Consider the following 24,213-nt stretch of genomic DNA (forward strand, 5'->3'; position numbering starts at 1 on the left):
CGCCTTCCGAGGTATCTCTGACAATTTGCAGCTGTTGCACCATTTCTTCTCGATAAGCCAATTCCCTCTTCATTTGATCCTGAAAATTATCTTTGAGACTCTGAAATTCCCGTTCCAGCTTCTTGCGGAGCTCCATTTGCTCCAGGAGCAGTTTTTGCAATTCATCTCTAGCCAGGTTCTCGATATCTTTCTCCACCAGCTGAGTTCCTGTGACATCCAAGGTAAGCCCATCTTCGCCTCTGTCTGTATTTGCAGGACTTGGCTGAGAGATACTCCTTTGGTCTGGATAGGATTTCCTCGTTTCCAAATCATCGGCGGGCGAGTGATTGTCTTCCTTATCTGGCTCGTGGGCCTCAGGGGTGCAGAGGTAGGAGGCCGCGGGCCCCAAAAAAAAACCAAACACTGACACCGGGACTGCAGTGAAAGAACGTGAGGCTTTTGCTGCAGGATGCCAAGCAGGGAGAATCAGACAGCTTGCACTTAAGACATTACATCTCCAAGGACTTGCAAGTAAGGGTGTTTAAAGGCAGGGAGTAAATTTCAAGAAAGCAGAAGTCACAGGCAAAAGTATAAGTCAATAGATGGAGGTTACACATTGGTTTGGCCTGAAAAGGCTGGATACCTCGAAGCAGGGGCTTACAGATCAGAGGTAGATTCAAAGATTTCCTAACTTGTAATCAGTTAAGGAAGCGAAGCTTTGTTTAAATTTTTTGGGGTCAGCAGAAAAGAATGTTAGCTCTGGCTTGTGAGTGTCACCTCCTCAGGCCCCTCAAGAAGAAATGTAGAACAAGGAATGGCCATCCAAGTTCAGTCCTCAGCTCTCCCTTATCTGATCTCAGCATGCCAGTGGATCTGTCTGGTGGGGGTCCACGTTCCTGAAAAACAATTTAGACATATGTTACAATGTTATCTTTCACTTCTACAGCTATAAGACCACTCTCATATGAATTGTCACCATCTGCACACAAGGCTGTGGAACCTTCATTTCTGTACCCTCAGTGCTCCAGTCAGGCCTGGCACAGAATAGGGGTTGAGTGACTGGTTGAATAAATGAACTCTCTTGCCCTTCGTGTGTTGTTTCCCTTCAGTTCACCAAGGTTTTTTGTTTTTTGTTTTTTGTTTTTTTTAGTCGGAGTCTCGCTTGGTCACCAAGGCTGGATGGAATGCAGTGGCACCATCTCGGCTCACTGCCACCTCTGCCTCCCAGGTTCAAGCAATTCTCTTGCCTCAGCCTCTTGAGTATGGGACTACAGACCCTTTCCCAGGATCCTCAGCTAACAGGAGTTCAGCCTCCTCCTCCTTCATCCGTTGCTGTGCAGTCTAAGTCGTGCTCCACTTATTCACACACACACTTATCCATCATGTGCCCAACCAGATTGCAAACAGAAGGTAGATCTCATATTTCTCCTCTGAACCTCCCACTGTGCCCGGGGTGTGACGGATCCATCTCCTCCCTTCACAGCAATCACTCTGGAATGAGGAACAAAAGTGGCTCACTTGGTGGTGGCATTGGAGCTAGGAAGGCCGACGGACCGGTGACAGGTCTCTGCAGAGCCAGCCCCCATGCTCTCACTAGGAGTTGCTACACCTCCAGCAAAGCGGAGGATTATTAAGCACCTCCCTTGTACCAGGTGCTGTGCTAGACACTTTATAGACTGTATGTTGCTTAAGCCTCCTAATGACCCAAGGAGAAGGGGATTCATTATCCCCACTTAATGGATGAACAAAGAGGGTTCGGATAAATCACTGCTGGAGCTAGATTCAAATCTGATTTTGCCAATACCAAGCCAGTGTTATTTCCAATGCACTACAGTGTCAAAGAGAGAAAAGAATGCAACACCTCACCTACATCGAGGTATCTCTGAGTTTACACACACTCAATTTATTCAAACTCTGCTCTCTTCCTGAAGACAGGACTTATCTTTTAATTCTGTCTATTGGTTTTTTTCCTTCCAAAGCAGGGAGACATTTCATGGTCTCTTTTGTAACTAAAACCCTTAAGGAGTGGAAATAGGCAAGGACTCAAGGGCATTTCTACCCCATTCCTGCCACTCTAAACTGAGCCCACCCATACATCACATCACACCCCAACCAGATGCTCTTTCTCTCTCCTCTCTCTCTCTTCCTACACCAACCCAGCCCCTGGGCCTCCCAGGATTGGCCTCTTCCTGATCCCCCTCTGGTACTCCACATCTCATTCTCCTGCTGAGGGGGTCTAAGCCTGCTCTGGGCTTAGCCGCTTAGCCTGTTCCTTGGATCTACCTGCCTCTGGCCAAGACTCCCTGCACCAGTCTCCCAGCCCGTGCAGGTTAACGTGGGGGGAACGATTCACAAGGCACACACATCCACCTCACAAGCTTCACATCTGGCATAATGAACAGGTTCATCCTGCCCTGGATTGCAGGCTACAAAAATACTTGGGTCTCAGCAAAAAATGGAGCAAGAATAACAAAAAAGAAACAGTTTGCACTACACGCCCTCCGTTCTTCAGATGACACTGTAATCTGAACTATTTCTCAGCCTGGCTTGCAATGGCAATCAACATGAGCTTTTTCATGCCAACCAGATTAGCCCATAGCTGACCTTCCCATCCCACCTAGCTTACTAGTATTTCAAAAAAGCAACGGTATGAAACTGTATGATATGCCTAGATTGACCTTAATAATTGGCCAGATATGAGTCTGGAGAAATTAGAGAATTGACCAAACCATCAGGTTCTGGGTCTGAGTCACTGTTTGTCACTTTCCTAGCAGAGCCTAACCCTCAAAGCTCTTTCTTGGCTACTCTCTAGGGCTGGGTATCAAACCATCAGGACTGTGTAGCCAAGGAAAGGGGGTGTGGGGCATGACTTGACAGTCAGCTGCCATAAGCAGGGACTGTCTGCTCTGATGTATGTGCTAATAATTTTCCTGTTGCTAATTTCCATTGCTCTTTTAGTTAAAAGCAGTGATCTCTCCTCATTTAAGTGACAAGTGGGGAGGTTTGCTCCTTTTGCTTTTCATACATCTGGAGAAGAGAATAAAAGAATCCATATGGATAGGAGAGAAGGTTATAAATCAAATACTACTTGGACTAAACCCCTAGCATTTGGTCACAATGCCAAGGGGGATATATACAGAAATGAAGCAACAGCGACCATTCTAATGGCAGATAACTGCAAGAACCAGTACATCCAAGTTCACTCTCATTAGCTTTTACATTAACCATGAGAAAAACGCTCTCCCAGGCAGCCGAGGAGCAATATCCTGCCAACACAAAGTGGGGGCAGGTTGGTTTGCAACTTTCTTCAGGGACTATGCTGATCTCAGGGCAGGAGCAAAGCCAGTACTCTACAACTGACGTCCTGGCTCCATCTCTCACTAACCTAGGCCAGTAGTCAACCTCTGAGTCAAGGTTTATTCATCTGTAAAATGGGAAGAGCGATAGTTGCAGAAACAGAGTAACTCACAGCAATAGAACGCTTATGGGCTTTTGGACAAAGCTGGATCTGAATGTTGTCACTTACTGAGTAGCCTTGAGTTACTTTATCTCCCTACATTCATAAATGATGGTAATAGTCTAGTGTGGGAGAGGTGTGTGGTGAAAACTGGGGAGCAGCTTAAATAAGTGTTTATTACAATGTCAGGCATACAAGGCATGTGTATTAGACAGGCTTCTCTAGAGGGACAGAAATAATAGGATAGATATATATAAAGGAGAGTTTATTAGGTAGTACTAACTCACATGATCACAAGGTCCCATAATAGGCCATCGGCAAGCCGAGGAGCAAGGAAGCCGGTCTGAGTCCCAAAGCTGAAGAACTTGGAGTCCGATGTTCGAGGGCAGGAAGCATCCAGCATGGGAGAAAGATGTAGGCCGGGAGGCTCAGCCAGTCTACCTTTTCATGTTTTTCTGCCTGCTTTACATTCTGGCCACACTGGCAACTGATTAGATGGTGCCCCAGATTGAGAGTGAGTCTGCCTTTCCCAGCCCCCTGACTCAAATGTTAATCTCCTTTGGCAACAGTTTCACAGACACACCCAGAATCAATACTTTCCATCCTTCAATCCAATCAAGTTGAAACTCAGTATTAATCATCACAGCATGTCCAATAAATGAAAATCATCTATTAATACTATGATTTTATTTACAATTTGCCTACAACATTGCTTATAACCTTGTGTTGGGCATTTTGCATGATTTATCTTATACTTGTTTTTGTTACCAAGCAAGAGCCCACTGTCTGATGCACACAGAAGTCAATACCATGGCACCAGTTGTTGTTGTTTTTGTTGTCGTCGTTGTTGTTTTTGAGACAGAGTTTCACTCTTTTGCCCGGGCAGGAGTGCAGTGGTGTGATCTCCGCTCACTGCAACCTCCACCTTCCAGTTTCAAGAGATTCTCCTGCTTCAGCCTCCCAAGTAGCTGGGACTACAGGTGCGTGCTACCACACCCAGCTAATTTTTGTATTTTTAGTAGAGACAAGATTTCACCATGTTGGTCAGGCTGGTCTCGAACTTCTGACCTTGTGATCCACCCACCTCGGCTTCCCAAAGTGCTGGGATTACAGGCATGAGCCACCTCTCCCGGCCGGCACCAGTTTTTAAGAAAAGAAAAGCCTTTATTGCAAGGCAACTGGCAAGGAGACAGGAGGAAAGGCTCAAATTTATCTCCTTAAAGTGGGGGCTGGGACAGGGTTGTTTTTGTTTTGGGGGCGTTTTTTAGACAGGATCTCATTCTGTCACCCAGACTGGAGTGCAGTAGTGCAATCATAGCTCACTGCAGCCTCAAACTCCTAGGCTCAAGTGATCACCCTACCTGGGCCTCCCAAAGTGCTGGGATTATAGTTGTGAGCTGCTACATCTGGCCTGGGGCAGGTTTTATAGGCAGAAGGTAATGAGGCATGATTGACTGGATCTTTCCATGGGGTAGTGCCAGGGCTCCCCAGCCCTTGGTCCAAGCACTTGGCTTCTACCTCGGGTTGTATACTTGGTTTATCTTGGGCATGCTCAGGTTATGTAACCTGCAACCTGGGGTCCGAGGCAACTGAAAAACAACTCACACCTTTTATTACACAAAGTTGAACCGGATTGGGCTGGTTGTTTAATTAAACTTTGTCTAACCCTCAAAAGAGTTTTATAAAGATAAAACACACTACAGGTATTGATTGACTTATGACCTATGCAACTTACGGCCATTCAACTTTACAACCACAATCGCTAGCCACGACTGCTCCGCGTCTGGCAGTGCAAACGTTGCCCAGCTGGGCGTACGACAGTGCGGACCAGCTTCCAGCAGCACTACCATCTCCGCATGCATATAGCCTACTCAACTTACGACCAAATTGTGTTACGACCGGTCTGTCGGAACCAATCGTGGTCGTTAAGTCGAGCACTAGCTGTAATATATATTTCCATGTGCAAACATAGTACATAAAAAGTACTATACTTGGAATCAACCCAAATGCCCATCAATGATAGGCTGGATAAAGAAAATGTGGCACATATACACCATGGAATACTATGTAGCCCTAAAAAAGGATGAGTTCGTGTCCTTTGCAGGGACATGGATGAAGCTGGAAACCATCATTCTCAGCAAACTGACGCAAGAACAGAAAATCAAACACTGCATGTTCTCACTCATAAGTGGGTGTTGAACAATGAGAACACATGGACACAGGGAGGGGAACGTCACACACCAGGGCCTGACGTGGGGCTCAGGGCCTAGGGGAGCACTAGCAGGGGGTGGGGGAATTGGGGAGGGACAACATTAGGAGAAACACCTAATGTAGATGACAGGGGGATGGATGCAGCAAACCACCATGGCATGTGTATACCTATGTAACAAACCTGCACAATCTGCACAGGTACCCCAGAACTTAAAGTGTAATTAAAAAAAAAATACTAGGTCTTCCAATCAATGAACGCAGTATGACTTCACATTTATTTAGGTTTTCTTTGATAACTTTTATCAGCATTTTAGTAAGGGATTAATTTTACCCCTCACTTTATAAATAAAAATTTGACTTAACCAAAGTCAGACCTTGCAGTGAAAGCCAGGATTCTGAACTAAGTTCAATCTGCCTTCAAAGCCATAATTCTTTTCACTAACCACAATGCCTGACAAATAGATTCTTTTTCTCCAAACCTTTATTTCTTTAACGTATTGAAATATTACATGATTTTTCCCCCAAGCTCTTATTCCTTTAGCTGTCATTTTTTCAATATTAGAATTAGGATTAATATTAAAGTAGAATACTTACAGTGTGCTGTTAAGGAAAAAATGCAGGGTACAAAACTGTATCCACTTTATGATCCCAACTACAGTCATGTATTGCTTAACGACGAGGATACTTTCTGAGAAACACAACTTTAGGCAATTTCATCCTGGAAGGTACTTACACAAACCTACCCCAATCAAAACATCATTATATGGCACACGATTGTATATAAAGACTACATATATAGGAAAAATTAAGAAACATATTAAAGGTTTACAATGATTCTGAGTTATATAATTATGGGTGATTGTTAATTTCTTCTTTATATCTGTCAGCATAACCAAATATTCTATTAATGTAACAAGCAAGTATTTTTTTTTTTTTCCTGAGATGGAGTTTTGCTCTTGTGGCCCAGGCTGGAGTGAAATGGCGTAATCTCAGCTCACCACAACCTCCGCCTCGAGTTCAAGAAATTCTCCTGCCTCAGCCTCCTGAGCAACTGGGATTACAGGGATGAGCCACCACACCTGGCTAATTTTGTAGTTTTAGTAGAGACAGGAGTTCTCCATGTTGGTCCGGCTGGTCTCAAACTCCTGACCTCAGATGATCCGCCCACCTCAGCCTCCCGAAGTGCTGGGATTACAGGCATGAGCCTCAACAACAAGCAAGTATTATTTCTTTTTTCTTTTTTTTTTTTTTGAGACCGAGTTTCGCTCTTGTCACCCAGGCTGAAGTGCAATGGTGTGATCTTGGCTCACTGCAACCTCCGATTCCTAGGTTCAAGCAATTCTCCTGCCTCAGCCTCCCGCGTAGCTGGAACTACTTACCACCATGCCTGGCTAATTTTTTGTACTTTTGTATTTTTAGTAGAGACGGGGTTTTACCATGTTGGCCAGCCTGGTCTTGAACTCCTGACCTCAAGTGATCTGCCCATGTCAGCCTCCCAAAGTGTTGGGATTACAGGCGTGAGCCACTGCACCCAGCCAAACAAGTATTATTTCTGTTACTTAAAGTAGCATATAAAGATATGCTTTCATAAACTGTACACACAAGAATATTATGCTTGCCTTTCAACCCCCAGTCCACTCCCTTGTATTAAGTGTAATGTATATTTTTCAAGAACTTTTTCTATTCACTTGTTTTTTGTATTTTTTGTCCAAATTGAGAACACACCACATACACTGATTTGCTACTTGCTCTTCTTACTCAGTTATACGTCTTGAAGATCTTGCACTTTGGTATATATAACTTTTCCCTATTTTTTCGATACCTCATGGTACAGGATATACCATAACTTATTCCCCTTCTAATGAAATTTTAGACTATCTCCCACTTATTCCCATGCTATTCAACAATGCTGCAATTGAAGCACCTTGCCTGGCCCTCTTCCAAGTGTATTTTCCTTCCTCTCCTTACTGCTCTAAAGCTTTTTAATAAACTTTCACTCCTGCTCTAAAAATATGCTGCAATTGACCTTCATGTACACTACTCATATGAGGACCTTATTTTTAACTTTAACCTAGGTTATAGAAAAAAATGGAAAAAAAACACATATTAAAGGTACTAGGCTGAACTATTTTTTAAAAAGTAATACAGCCATATTTTACATATTCCTGAAAGGTTGTATGTAAATTAAATCATGTTTTACATGTATTTGGTAAGCTAGATAATAAAAAGTAACTTGCACAAAGATGGCATGTGAAAACATACACATTCGTTCATGGCTGCTGAGTGCAAACACTGAAATAACATTTCTGCAGTGTGGTTTGGTCCTCAATAAAATGTGAACACGTCTAACCCCAGCAATCCTCCTTCAATGATTTACCCAAAAGGAAGATTACATGTTTTTAAAAGTACATAAAGGATAATCATCACAGCATTATGTATTATGGCGCACAGAGTAGAAACCACCTATTAGTTTGGAGTAGTTAAGCATATCCTGGTATATTCGGTGGAATTTAACAACCATTAAAAGTGACCAGGCACAGTGGCTCATGACTATATTCCCAGCTGTTTGGGTGGCCAAAGTGGAAGGATTACTTTAGGCCAGAAGCTCAAGACCAGCCTGGGCAACACGACACAACATGACAAGACCACATCACTACCAAAATAAAAATTACTCAGGCATGGTGGCATGCACCTGTAGTCTCATCTACCAGGAGTCTGAGTCAGAAGGATTGCTTGCGCCCAGGAGTTTGAGGCTGTGATAAGCTGTTATCCGGTCACTATACTCCAGCCTAGGGGACACAGCAAGACTCTGTCTCAAAAAAGAAAAAGTAACCAAGTAGAGCTCAGAAGCCATTTCCAGGAGAAGAAATGGTAACACACTGCTGGGGAGATGGGCAGGTCACACACTAGCCAGAAATTATCACTGCATCACCGGAACATAGAATAAAGGATCTGCATAGCTGGATGGCTGGACAATGCTCACCACAATGTCATCCTTGATAGTTGTTGATTTTTTTCTATTACATTTTATTGAGATAAAATCCACACATCATAAATTTCAAACATTTTTGCAACTCTATTTTTTTTTTCAAGATTATTTTGCCTATATTGAGTTTATTGTATTTCCACTGGGTCCACTTGTCTACAAAAAAGTCTTTTGATAGGGATTGTGTGGGTTGTATAGGTGAATTTTGGGAACACTGATATCTTAACATTAAGTCTTTCAACCCATGCATGCAGGGTGTCTTTCTTTTTATTTAGGTCTTTTTTAGTTTCTTTGAAAAATGTTCTCTAGTTTTCAATGCACAAGTTTTACACTTCTTTTATTAAATTTATTCCTAAGCATGTTATTATTTTTGATACTATCGTAAATGGAATTTGTGTTATTCTATTCTCACATTACTATAAAGAAATACCTGAGACTGAGTAATTTAGAAAGAAAAGAGGTTTAATTGGCTCATGGTTCTGCAGTCTGCTTAGGAAGTATAGCAGCTTCTGCTTCTGGGAAAGCCTCAGGAAGCTTTCAATCATGGCAGAAGGCAAAGGAGGAGTGAGGTATCTCACATGGTGAAAGTAGAAGCAAGAGGTGGTGAGGGTGTGGGGTACTATATACCGTTTGTTTGTTTGTTTGTTTGAGACAGAGTCTCACTCTGTCACCCTGGCTGGAGTGCAGTGGCACGATCTTGGCTCACTGCAACCTCCACCTGCCAGGTTCAAGTGATTCTCCTACCTCAGCCTCCCAGAGTGCTGGGATTACAGATGTGAGCCACCAAATTGAGCCTATATACTTTTCTTTTTGAGATGGAGTCTTGCTCTGTCACCCAGGCTGGGGTGCAGTGGTGTGATCTTGGCTCACTGCAACCTCCACCTCCTGGGTTAAAGCAACTCTTGTGTATCAGCCTCCCAAGTAGCTGGGACTACAGGTGGGTGCCACCATGCCCAGCTACTTTTTTGTATTTTAGTAGAGATGAGGTTTCACTGTGTTGCCCAGGCTGGTCAATCTGGAGAAGTGACCATGTCCAAGTTTGTTAGTGAGGCCACCCAAAAGGATTGGGGTCCAATTGGACTAGCAAGGAATTGTCGCCATTATGCGGAACAAGAATGCAGAGTCAGAAATTAATGAGGTATTAAGAATGAAGAAAATTATACTTTTTGCACATATGAGTTTGTGACTGAAATTTAAATTCACATCATGATTATAAAAATAATTATGATGATAAGAGCACACAAGAGCTTTCTAAGATAGATGCTATGTTTCGAAACCTCCTGCTGGATGGAGAAATTACAAATGAGAACCTTTCTTTGGTTGGCACAATTCCTTCCCTCCCTGGGCATCCCCTTACTAACTAGAACTAAAGAGCCATATTTGCAATGCTAATACTCAGCCCTGGGGAGAACCCACAGTTGCCCATCTGGCTTACTTACCTCAGGAACACAATTGCTAACTTCCCAAACAAAAAGCTGCCCAAGTGTCAGCCGCAGCTACTAGAGACAGAAACACAGGAGCTCCCAGAAAAGAAGAGGAACAACAACCACAGGCTGGTATCAACTTAGATGGGGGACAGTAAGGACTCAAGTCCTGAGAGGGGGCAGCGGGAACTGGCTGCAGAATAGAGCACTAAGGAAATCCATCAGAAAATGTCAGGAACAAGGTAGGAAAAGTGTCTGGCCCTGATCTTCCCCCAGAGAAACAGATCTTGTCAAAAGAAGGTACATCCTTCAAATTTGCAGTACTAGGCAGAATCCCCCAACCCTCAGAGAGCTGGAGTAGGGATTTGAACAAGATCTAAAAACACCCAGGTACCAGGGGACCCAGATCCTGGGACTGCTGAAGTATGGAAGAGGGCCAGAGGGGTTGCTGCCCAATGACAACCACTGACTCCTCCAGCATCTCAGGCTATCCCCGGTGAGAAGCATCCCAGACTGTATATTTCCAACCCAACCCCACTGAAAACCAGGACAAGGAGAAAGGGCTGACTCTGCCTCGGCTGCAGATGAGGCTGGGCAGTCTGTAGACAACTGTGGGTTCATTACTGAGAGAGAAATGGCACTGGAAATTGTCAGGCTCACAGCAGAGGGGTTTCTGAGTGAACTAGGAACACCAGTATTAACAGCAAAACAACTCAGCTAAATAAACAAACAGTAGGATATATGTAATTCCAGCAAGGTCACGAGATACAAGATCAATACACAAAAATCAATGATTTTTCTATATACCAGCAATAAACAATGCAAAAATGAAATTTAAAAAGTAATTCCAAGCCAGGTGCAGTGGCTCACGCATGTAATCCCAGCACTTTGGGAGGCTGAGGTGGGCAGATCACCTGAGATCGAGAGTTTGAGACCAGCCTAACCAACATGGAGAAATCCCATCTCTGCTAAAAATACAAAATTAGCCAGGTGTGATGGTGCATGCCTGTAGTCCCAGCTACCTGGGAGGCTGAAGCAGGAGAATCACTTGAACCCGGGAGGCGGAGGTGGCAGTGAGCCAAGATGGCACCATTGCACTGCAGCCTGGGTAACATGAGCAAAACTCCGTCTCTAATAATAATAATAATAATTCCATTCACAATAGTTTCAGTACAATAAAATGCTTAGGGTTAAATTTAACAGAAGAAATGCATTTCTTTTATGCACTAAAACTTTTATACACGAAAACTACTGCTGAGAGAAATTATAAAGAAGATTTAAATAAATGAGGAGACATTCATGTTTATGGATGGGAAGACTCAATCTTGTTAAGATGACAGTTCTCCCCAAATTGATCTATAGCTTCAATGCAATCCTTTCAAAATCCCTCCTGCCTTTTTCGCAGGAATTAACAAGCTGATCCTAAAATTGATATGAAAATACAAATGACCTAAAATAGCCAAAACAATTTTGAAAAAGAACAAAGTTGGAGGACTTACAGTTCCTAATTTCAAAACATATTATAAGTCTACAAAAATCAGGACAGGCTGGACGTATTGGCTCATGCTTGTAGTACCCGCTGCTCAGGAGGTTGAGGTGGGAGGGTCACTTGAGCCCAGGACTTCAAGGCTGTAGTGAGCTATGATCACACCACTGCACTCCAGCCTAGACAACAGAGCAAGGTTGTCTCTAGAAAGAAAAAAAAAATCAAGACTGTACTGGCATAGGGATCGACATACAGATCAAAACAGAATTGAGAGCTCAAAAATAAACTCTACATTTATGGCCAACTGTTTTCAACAAAGCTGCCAGAAAAATTCAATGGGGAAAGAATATTATTTTCAACAAATGGTGTGGGACAATGAGATGTTCACATGCAAAAAGATAAATTTAGGTACTTACTTCACACTAGTCATTAAAAATAGCTCAAAATGAGTCACAGAGCTACATATAAGAACAGAAATTACAAAATGTTTAGACAAAAATCCTTGTGACCCTGGATTATGTGGAGTCCTAATTAGGGAAAAGGAATCCGGCTGGTGGGACTGAGGGAAAGCAACAAGAGAAAGCAGATAAGCTGTAAGTTTGCCTTTCTTCATGGTCCAGGACACAGAGCCCTCCCGCACAAATAACTCACAGACTTCCTGCGCCTAGCTATCACCAGACCCTCAGCTGACAGAAAAATGCAATTTAGCTCACTGCGACATTGGTGTTATCAGTACTACACAAAGCCCTCTTCAGCACACAGCACAAGCGCCATCCTATAAAATCCCCAGCAAGCCTTTTTTCCTTGCAGTTTGCTAGGAAACTCACTTGCTAACTTGCCCGTTGCTTCCTTGCAATGTGATTTCCTACTTTCTTTAATAAATCAGCTTTTCTTTACCTACAACTGTCTTGGTAAATTCTTTTTACCACCCTGCCACCAGCCCCAGTTAGTCGCCACTCACCACATTTTGGTGGCCCATATAGGGACTCTGTCTCCTTACAGGGAACCCTCTCCCTTCTCTTTCTCTTTCCCAACTTGACACCCTTGATGGCCAACGTCTGAGCACAGAGACAACTAAAGGTCTCTGGCCACACCTATGCCCCAGTGGGACTGAAAGGTGTCCATGTGGAAGCGCCTGACCCACCACCAGGTTCAGGCGAGGGACCTAAGTTTACTTTCACTTTTCAATCTCCCAGCAGCCAGCTTCTCCTAGCCCTCTGGCAATTGACGGTAACTGGCCAGGGCCACTTTCTGGTGTTGTCTGAAGGCCAAAGGGTGAACAGGGTTGAGTTCCCTGCCCAGAAGGAAAGAAGGCTCTCTCCTATCTTTTCTGGCCAAAAGTCCCTAAACCAGCTGGGTGCAGTGGCTCATGCCTGTAATCCCAGCACTTTGGAGGCCGAGGCAGTTGGATCATCTGAGGTCAAAAGTTTGAGACCAGCCTGGCCAACATGGTGAAACCTCATCTCTACTAAAAATACAAAAATTAGCCAGGCGTGGTGGCGCATGCCTCTAATCCCAGCTACTTGGGAGGCTGAAGCAATCACTGGAACCCAGGAGGCAGAAGTTGCAGTGAGCAGAGATCATGCCACTGCACTCCAGCCTGGGGGACAAGAGCGAGACTTCGTCTCAAAAATAAACAGAAATAAAAGTCCCTAAACCTTATGTGTGATGCAACTGACAGCAGAAGCTTGTTCAGGGCAAATTCACACACGTTTTGGGTGACTCAGACCCTCTCTTTCTCACTCTGAATTACCCTGTGGAGTCAGCCAACCATCCCTTTCTGGACTTTGCTAAATCAGGTGATCTCAGTCAGCCTCAGAACAATGAGTTTTCCCTTTTCCACCCACTCTCCTGGACTGGCACCAGGCTGAGTTGTTCCTTTACCCTTTTTCCTCATACCTGGGCTGATCACCCAGAGTGAGTACCTGCACTGGCCATCCAGCGTAAAGCCCCTGAGCAGCTGAGAGGTATTTTCTAATAGGTGGGACGCCCCTTCAAAAAGTGCACCCGAGTCCCTCAGCAGACGTAAGTGGAGCCCTTTTCATCTTGGCAGGATATCCAGAGAGAAAGTGCGGTTCAATGAGCCCTGTGCAGCATGTTTTCCAGTCCCATCATGGGACAAACCCCATCTGTTCCTTTAGTCTCACTTCTAGGCTACATTCTAAAACACTGGGGCAAATTTAACCTTCAGACTCTCAAAAAGAAATGTCTAATTTTCTTGTGTAATACAGCATGGCCCCTATGCCGAAAATCCTGAAATTAGCCTCTTCAGTATTTTATAGCCAAAAGCAGAATAAGGAGGACAGGGCTAAAAAGAAAGAAAAACACAAGGACAAAAGGCTGCCTGACAAGCCCCCAGGCCTCTCCAGGTTTCCCTAAGAACGTTCCTTCAGGTAACTGCCATTGGTACAAAAGGCTAGGCCACTAAAAGGCAAACTGCCCTAATGGGATAAATGGGAAAAAGCCCCACATGGCTTACCCCATCTGCCATAAGCTCGGCCACTGGAAAAGGGACTGCACGGGGACAGAGTCCCAATCCGATGGCCTTAAGCTGAAGGGGCTCTCTGCTCCCACTGGAAACAGCTCACCTTAACTGGTGGCCTATGAAGGTAGGAGAAATGTATCCCACACTGCGTAGGTCTAGGATGCTAAGGCTCCCTCTGATGGGAAATAAGCAGGAGTGGCAGGGGTGCTGCCCTGCACTGTCCAGTGGCTGAAGGCTCAAAAGTCGTCCTGTAATGCTTAACCTCTTCCTCCATTCCTTTCTTTACTTTTCCTCTTTTTCTGTTCAATTCAGGAGTCTAACCTTAAATGGGAAAAACAGCTTCTAACATCCTGGCCGCTAGTTTTATTGTTCTCCTTAAAACTCCAGCTACTTAAATATTATGCTCTGTTTTGTGCACATTTTAAACTAATGGGCAAATTACCAAAAACAAAATTTCAGAGCTCAAATAGTTAACCTGCACTATTTGAGTTAAACAGAGTCTTCCAAAGCTCTCTAATTTCCTCTCTTTTTTTCTTCCTGTTTTAAAACTGCTGTCTAAGCTGCTGGTGCTGAGATAAGACTCATTATTTATGGTCTGACTAGAATGTAAACACTGGAAACTCTTTTAAAGTTAAAAAAAAGTTAAAGAAGTTTTAAACAAACTTCTTTAAAGAAGCTTAAAACAAACAACCTAGAATTTTGTAACCTCCCTTAAAGTTGATGGAAATAAATCCAGCATCTCTTTTAAATCTGTTTTTGTTTTGTTTTGAGACAGTGTCTCCCTCTGTCACCCATGCTGGAGTGCAGTGGCGCCGTCTCAGCTCACTGTAAGTCTGCCTTCTGGGTTCAAGCGATTCTCCTGCCTCAGCCTCCTGAGTAGCTGGGATTACAGGCATGTGCTACCATGCCCGGCTAATTTTTGTATTTTTAGTAGAGACGGGATTTCACCATGTTGGCCAGGCTGGTCTCAAACTCCTGGCTGCAAGTGTTCCATCAGCCTCAGCCTCCCAAAGTGCTGGGATTACAGGCATGAGGCACCGTACAGGCTAAATCTTATTCTTAAAGTGAACCCTTTGTATTCAGTTCTACTGCAGGCTCTCAGTAATTATCCAACTGCCTGTTAAGCACCTCCACCCTCTTGATATTGATGCTTTTATAAGAGAGATAGTACACAATTGCTATTTGCAGAGGAGCCTCCAAAACTATACCCAGCTGAAACTTCTTTATATTTGTCCTAATAATGTTATTTAACTCCACACCACAACATCAATGTGCTGAAGTACCTGGTATTTGTTTAACTGTTTTTCTCATGCTCTTCACAGGCCTTCTTCTTTCTTGTCTCCCTGAGTTTACCATATATTGTCATTTTTCTTAAATATGATTCTGTTTTTACTCTATCATAGCTAGCTATTACTTCAATGGCTGCACCCAAGCACCCACTCTATTTGCTAACATAGCACACAATACTGACTGCTGAATATGCCCACACAGGCAGGCACCTGAGGATGACATTATATTCCTTCCTAGCAGTTGCACTATCTATAGAAGAAATCATTAACACACAAGCCCAACATTCTGGATTTGACTACACCACTTATATGCACACCAAAAACGCAGATTTAAGAGGGGGACCTAGGCCAATGGATCCCTCACGGCAATCATCTATTGTGACAAAGTGGATTGGGAAGGCACCAGAGATGGCCTATAAGGCAAGCCTCTGCATTAGAAACTACAAGGGGTCTGGCCCTTTCCTAGGGGCTTTAACACAAGTGCATTGCAATTCCACCCTCAACTATAATCAGATACACCAGGAAGGGGAGCCATACGGCGACTCTGATCAGCTCACTGTGGGCCCCCGTAGGCTTTCTCTATCAAGGGGAAACAACAAAATTCGTGCCAGCAAGATTGGTGATGATTATTTTATGTCTATAAACAATTCAGAAACTGGGATGGAATATATAGGAATAGGGGTCAAGACTAGCCAACTCCTCATCCTCACTAACACATCTACATCTTTCCTCAATTTTCCCCTATCCCATTAATATTTAGAAATCTTATCTGTCAGACCCCACTTCTCCCACCTGTAATAATGCTCATATGAGCTCATTTGCACCACTCATTGTTAATGCAATATCTTATTTTGTGTCTTCTAGAATACAATAGTTTCAAACCAAAATACTACTGCAGCAACGGCATCAGCCATTGAGGGAACTCCATTAACTCTCCTTTAAACACAGCAGGACAAAAAAAATTTTTTTTAGCTTTATGTGGCCTTTTTCTTTATTTTTCTTTTTTTTTTAATTGCATTTTAGGTTTTGGGGTACATGCGAAGAACATGCAAGATTGTTGCATAGGTATACACGTGGCAGTGTGATTTGCTGCCTTCCTCCCCCTCACTTATATCTGACATTTATCCCCATGCCATCCCCCCCAACTCCCCACCCCCTGCTGTCCCTCCCCTATTTCCCCCCAATAGACCCCAGTGTGTAGTGCTCCCCTCCCTGTGTCCATGTGTTCTCCTTGTTCAATATCTGCCTATGAGTGAGAACATGTGGTGTTTGATTTTCTGCTCCTGTGTCAGTTTGCTGAGAATGATGGCTTCCACGTTCATCCATGTCCCTACAAAGGACATGAACTCATCATTTTTGATGACTGCGTAATATTCCATGGTGTATATGTGCCACAGTTTCCCTGAGCAGGATAAAATTTTAAGCTGCTAAATGCTGTTCCCCCATAGTCCCACAGCAACCCTGTCCCAACCTCCATTCCTTTCTTCACTTTTCCTCTTTTTCTGTTCAATTCAGGAGTCTAACCTTAAATGGGAAAAACAGCTTCTAACATCCTAGCCGCTAGTTTTATTGTTCTCCTTAAAACTCCAGCTACTTAAATATTATGCTCTGTTTTGCTCAAGTCCCAACTCAGAGATTTAGGCCCATATAACTTCCTAACAGACCAATAATCCTAGGTAGGCCCCACTCTATGCCCCTGGTCAGCAGGAGCAGTTGGAAAATGAGACCTTTACCGGTATTCCAAAGATTTGTCACTATTGCTCTGTCAGGGGGGAAATGTGGAGTCTTAATTAGGGAAAAGGAGTCAGGCTGGTGGGACTAAGGGAAAGCAAAAAGAGAAAGCAGACAAGCTATAAGTTTGCCTTTCTTCATGGTCCAGGACACAGAGCCCTCCTGGGCAAACAACAATCTTCCTGTACCTAACTATCACCAGACCCTCAGCTGATAGAAAATTGCAAGTTAGCTCACTAGAACCTTAATGTTATCAGTACTGCACAAAGCCCCCTTCAGCACACAGCACAAGCACCAGCCTATAAATTCCTCAGAAAGCCTTTGTCTTCTTGCAGTTATCTCCCTTCTTGCAAACTTGCCCGTTGCTTCTTTGCAATGTATTTTCCTGCTTTCTCTAATAAATCTGCCTTTCTTTACCTTCAACTGTCTTGGTAAATTCTATTTACCACGACACCACCAGCCCCGATAGTTGCTGCTCATCCATGACAGATTACACAGAGTCCTTAGACAGAACCCAAAAGCCTAATACATAAATAAAAATCTGATAAATTAAACTGCATCTACTTAAAACAGATTTGTTGAGGCACAGTGTACATACAACAATGTTTACCCATCTTAAGTGTTATAATTTAATTATTTTTTAGTAACCTATAGGGTTGTATAACCACCATCACAATCAAGTTTTAGAATGTTTTCATCACACCACCAAAATCCCTCGCTTTAAAAAATTTTGCTCCTAAGAAGACATCATTTAGAAAACAAAAAGAAAAATCACAGACTGGAAAAAAATATTTCCAAATCATACATCTCATCAAGGACTTGTATCTAGAACATATAAAGGGCTCTCACAACTCAATGATAAGTAGACAACTCAATTAAAATATGGGTAAAATATTTGAACAAACATTTCACCAAGGAAGATATATAAATTGCTAATGAGCACATGTGCAGATGCTTGACATCATTAGTCATTAGAGAAATGCAAATTAAAACCATAATGAGATACCACTAGAATGGCTATAATTAGATAAGAGGCTGGCAAATTACAGAACCACCTGTTTTTATAGATAAAGTTTTATTGCAATACAGCCCTCCCATTTATTTATAATGTATGGCCTATGACAGCTTTTACACTATCATGGCAGAATTGAGTAACTGCTACAGAGACCACAGTGGTTTGCAAATTCTAAAATATTTACTATCTGACCTTTTACAGAAAAAGTAACAAGTATTAGTGAGGTTGTGGTAGGTAAATTATACCTCAACATTGCTGATGGGAATGCTAAATAACAACCTGGTGGCTTTTTAAAAGTAAAAATTTAAAAAGTGGTAAATTTACCACATTATCCAGCCATTTCATTCCTAGGTAATAAAGAGAAATGAAATTACATGTCCACATGGACTGGCACAGGGATGTTCACAGCAGCATTATTTACACAGCCAAAAAGTGGAAAGAACTGAATCTTAATCTACTGGTAAACAGACACATGAAAAGCAGTCTATCCATACAATGGAACACTATTAAGAAATAAATGATAAGTTGATACATGGATGACCCACAACATGGATTACCTCAAAAACATTATGCTGACTGAAGCAAGCCTGATGCAAAAGAACAGATATTATATGATTTCATGTACATGAAATGTACAGATGAGGCATTAAACCAAGAGACAGAAAGCAGATTAGTAGTTGCCTGAAGCTAAGGGTAGGAACAGGGATTGGTTACAAATAAACACAAGCAAGGGATTTTGGGAGAGTGGTGAAAATGTTCTAAAACTTGATTGTGATGGTGGTTATACAACCTTATAAATATACGAAAAATTGTTAAATTATAACACTTAACATGGGTAAATATTGTGGTATGTAAACTGTGCCTCAATAAAACTGTTTTAAGAAAGGCTATAGCTGAGCACGGTGGCACGTGCCTGTAGTCCCAGCTACTCGGGAGGCTGAGGTGGGAGGATTGCTTGAACCCAGGAGTTCTGGGCTGCAGTGCGCTATGCCGATCAGGTGTCCTCACTAAGTTCAGCATCAATAGGTGACCTCCCAGAACTGGGGGACCACCAGGTTGCCTAAGGAGGGGTGAGCCAGCCCAGGTCAGAAATGGAGCAGGTCAAAACTCCCATGCTGATCAGTAGTGGGATCGCACCTGTGAATAGCCACTGCACTCCAGCCTGGGCAACATAGCAAGACCCTGCCCTCCCCCCCAAAAAAAAAAGAAAAAAAAAGAAAAGCTATTAAAAAAGTTACATAACTTTCTAACTGTAAATTACAAAAGGAGAATCTCATTCTTAGAGAAAAAAATACCAAAGCAATGAAATAATCAAACTCACATTAGCCTAAAAGGGGCTGGAGGATAATACACCATATAAAAAACAAGAAGAGATTAAACCACAAATGTGATTTCCCCCATTATAATAAGACAGTTTGTACAATTCTTTCCTGATGAATGTTTAAGTCTTGAATCAGATTTTTTTGAGAAAATATGAATTACCAAAATTTGTTCAGGAAGAACCATAAAATTAGAAGTTAAAAAAAAAAAAAAAAACTTTGAAAAACAAGTACTGAAAGAAACATTCCATAAAAAGGCATCAGACCAAAGATCTTCATGTGCAAGTCCTTTCATATTTTCAAGGGTCAGTCCCAAATATTCATCAAATGTCTGCTAGATATTAGACCCTGCGCCAGGCACTGGGCTGCAACAGTGTTCACAGTTAGGAATTCTCTGCACTCTCATAGCACCCACAATTGAATAGAGAGGGGCAAATGTTAATCAAAGGTACCACCTCCAGGCCCAATTATTAACTCAGGCAATGACCTAGATAAAAGGCCCCAATTCTCCAGAGAGTTGTAAGATACGTTCTTGACATAGATTGGAGGTTTGGAGAGTTTTCCAGGACCTAGGGATGCTGTGCTGAGATCAGGAAAAAGGATTTCACAGAGGCTCCCATAAAGGCCCTGCCTGGGTCAAGGGGGAACATGGCATGTTAGAAGTGTCACTATGGCTGAATTTCAGGGAGCAAGTGGGAAGTGCAGCACAATGAGACTAGAGAGGTAGGCTATGATAAGAAGACAGAGCCTGGCAGGTCATACTAAGGATTTGCGGGCTTCAGTCAAAGAGTGATAGGAGATGATTAGACTTTAAATACATTAAAGCAGAAAAAAAGATATTAAAAAAGAGAAAAAAATGATCGGATTTGTGTTTTGAAAACATCCCTCAAGCAATAATGTGGACAATGGACTGGAGATAGGCCTAGGGTAGATGTAAGGGAATAGGTTTGAAGGTTACAATAAGAGTCTGGTGACAAAGAATCATGGCTTGGATGGCAGAGGAGACTTAAGGGATGATGCAGGAGTTAAACAGGCTTGGAAATGCATTAGATAAACGGTTAAGGAGGGAGAGGTGCATGGCTGGCTTTATGCAACTGGATAGATGGTGGTAGTGCTATTGACCACAATAGAAAACTCAGAAAGAGAACCAAGTTTTGAGGGAAAGATGATTTGTTTTCTGAGTAGAGATTGAGGTGCTTTGGGGGTAATGAAGGATAATGCAGAGCAAGCAGTTTCATATGTAGGTGAACTGTTCTGGGAAGAGGTCTGGGCTGGATGAAGAAATTGTCAACTGCATATTTACTGAGAGGCTGAGTGAGAACTCTGAAAAAGAGATTAGATTGAAAAGAGAAGAGGGACTATGACTGGACTTTAAAGAGCTCATCACTGAAATGACTGTAGAGGAGAAAAAACTGGCAAAGAAATGAGACGGAAGTATGGGAGAGGTAGAAGAATATGCATCGTGAAAATAAAAGGAAGAGCGTTTCAGAGAAGGAGAGGTCGGCAGTGTCAAATGGGACCCAGAAGTCACAGCACCCTTTAGATATAATAATGTGTGGGTTGTATTCCTTATCTACTGCTGTGTAACAAATTACCCTAAACTTCGACACCTTATAACAACAAATATTTATTAACTAAATGCTGTGGTTTGAATGCATCACCTCCAAAATTCAAGTGTTGCTAATGTGACGGTATTAAGGGCTGGGGTGTTTATGAGATGATTAGGCCATGAGGTTTCCTCTCTTGTTAATGGGATTGAGACACTTATAAAGGAGACTTCTTGCAGCATTTGCCTAGCTCATTCTTCTGCTCTTCAACCATGTGAGGACACAGCATTCCTCTTTCCCAGAGGATGCAGCAAGGAATCCCTCACCACATACCAGTGCTGGAACCATGATCTTGGACCTCCCAGCCTCCAGAAACAGTGAGGAAAGGAATTTCATTCTTTATAAATTATCCAGTCTTAGGTATTCTGTCACAGCAGCATAAACAGATTAAGATACTCATGCAATTTCTCCAAGTGAAGGATCCAGGAGCTGCTTAGCTGAGTGATTTGAGCTCATTGTCTCATGAGGCTGCAGACATCTAAAGGGTTAGTAGGCCTGGAGGATCCTCATCCAACAAGACCCACTCACAGCTGCCTCTCCCAGAGCAGGCAATCCATCCAGAAGCAAAACACTGAAGTCACAGTATCTTTCGACCCAGACTTGTAAGTCACCCGCCATGACTTCTGACATATTCTATTCATCATACACAAGTCACCAAAGTACAATCCACACTTAAAGGAAAGGAAATTAGACTCTGCCTTTTGAAGGAGGACTTCTAAGGAATTTGTGGATATGTTTTTAAATCACCACAGAGGTCAGGGGACCTGAGTGAGCATTATTTCTGCTAATTATGAGGAGTGGAAGCTAGATTGGAGTGGGTTGATAACTGAATGTGAGGCAAGGAAATGGAGCCTGATAATGTAGATGACTCTCTCAGGAAGTGTATAAAGGAGAGAAAATAGTCTAATTTCCCTCCCCTTAAGTGTGAGTTGCACTTGTTGACTTGCTTATAATGAACAGAATGTGTCAGAAGCGATGGCAGGTGACTTTCAAGTCTGGGTCGAAAAAGACACTGTAACTTCAACGTTTCTCTCTTGGATGGATTGCCTGCTGTGGGAGAGCCAGCTGTGAGGGTGTCTTGGTGGATAAGGATCCTCCAGGCCTGCTGACCCTTTAGATGGCTGCAGCCTCATGAGACACTGAGCCCAAATCGCTCAGCTAAGCAGCTGTGAAGGAGGAAACTAGAAGGGGAAGCAGAGAAAAAATCGGTTTCTGGTGAAGGATCATGTCTAAGTTCAGAGGCAAGACCAGTTGGGAAGGACAGTTGGACATATAGGTAAGGAAAAGGTTTCAGGACAAGGAGAGGGAACTGAACCTAGAGTGTAATTGTAGGGATTGGCTTTAGGTGTGAGGAGAAACAGCACTTCTAATGCAGCAGGAGGGCAGAAGGAGATGACGGATGTAGTTGTGGGTGCATTTGTAGTTTGGTTTGGGAAAGATTAAAGTGTTCCACCTGATGGCTTCAGTTTTCTTTGAGCAGTAAGTGCCCAAGTCTTCTGATGAAAGGAAACTAGGTTAGAGGCTTAAGAAGAGTAGAAAAAATATGAAATAATTGTAGAGAGTGCAAAATCAAATTCATCAGAATAGTGTTGAGACTTGATATGTTGATAATCATGAGTCTGCTGGAATTATGAGGAAAACCCAGAAAAATGGAGAGCAAATGGTATCAGATTGAAGGAGAAAAGCATAACCTAAAACATCTAGAGGCAAAAAACCACAAAGGTAAGGGCAACTTTATGGATCTCCAACCTCAGGGGCAGTGGATATGAGGAAACAGGAGTGAGCCCTGGGCATCTAAGAGTAATCTTCTCCAGTGTTTGCAAAGCAACTGGCAGCAGAAGCTTAAGAGCGGTTAGTGCAAATGTGAGCAACTGAGCCAGAGAGGCAGAGCGTTGCAGTGCCCATGGCAACTATGTGGTTCCCCCAACACGCACACCTATCCCAGAAGACTAGAGGCTAACAAACCCTATTGCATTGCAAGCCCAAATTCTTTCTGAAATTACCGGCAACAAGGTGCTATGAAAAAGTCCAGCACTCCCATGTGAGCTAACAGGGAACTTCAAAAATTAAGACAAACACCCAACCAAGAATAACAAAATATTTGAGAAAAACTATAAAAGTAAAAATGAGAACCACCACCCCGCATGAAGGAGAGAAGTCACATCTAAGGAAATAGAACTAACAGAGCAAACATGACTTACTCTGAGGGGGAAGAAACTGGCTCGGAATATCTTACACCTGAGCTCCAGCTTTGACATTCACAAGCCAAGAATGTGTCTCTTTTGTATTCTGGTTCTATTCTGACAATCTCCTTTACGGCAAACGATGACTCAGTCTAGTTATTTGAATGGTGAAAAGAGTTACATACCAGATAAAAATGTGAGTTTAAATATCAGTATTTTCCCAGCACAACACAGAATTTTTATGCATGTTATAACATTATGTGACAAACGACTCAAGATGAAAGGCGCTAAAAGGAACAAATGGTGATATTTCATACCAGTAAAATAACAATTAACTTGAATTTTTATATATCTCACATAAGAGCTTTTAAATATATAAAGCAAAATCTAATAGGAATATCAGACTTCCGATAAGATGATGAAATGAAATTGCATTAGCAATTTTTCTCCCTCAATACCTAACAAAATGAGCAATAAGTGGTAAATGCACTTACACACACACGTGTGAGCACACACATTATCAGCACCAGCCAAACTAGATTGGTAGTTAAGAAGAGAGTCTAGTGCAAAAGGAGGTCCAACTTAGCAACACGGCAGCCTCAACTCCCAGTAGCCTTAGCGGTAACCTTGAAAATACTTGCTAATGTCATCAAACCTGTAGTGATCTAACCTAAATGGGAATCCTTATCTTTTAACTTCTTACTAAGTAGTACATATGAATCCTAGAAAAGGATGGGGTTTGGGAGGAAGTGGGGATGATTAACGGGTACAAAAAAATGTAGTTGGAATTAATAAAACCTAGTATTTGCTAGCATGACGGGGGGCTATACTCAAACATAATTTAATTGTACATTTTTAAATAAGAGTATAGGCCGAGTACAGTGGCTCACGCCTGTAATCCCAGCACTTTGGGAGACCAAGATGGGTGGATCACCTGAGGCCAGGAGTTCAAGACCAGCCTGATCAACATGGTGAAACGCCAATCTCTACTAAAAATACAAAAATTAGCCGGGCTACAGAAGGAGAAGCGTTGAAATTAAA

The sequence above is a fragment of the Cebus imitator genome, unplaced genomic scaffold (assembly GCF_001604975.1).
Source record: "Cebus imitator isolate Cc_AM_T3 unplaced genomic scaffold, Cebus_imitator-1.0 Scaffold478, whole genome shotgun sequence".
Lineage (NCBI taxonomy): Eukaryota > Metazoa > Chordata > Mammalia > Primates > Cebidae > Cebus > Cebus imitator.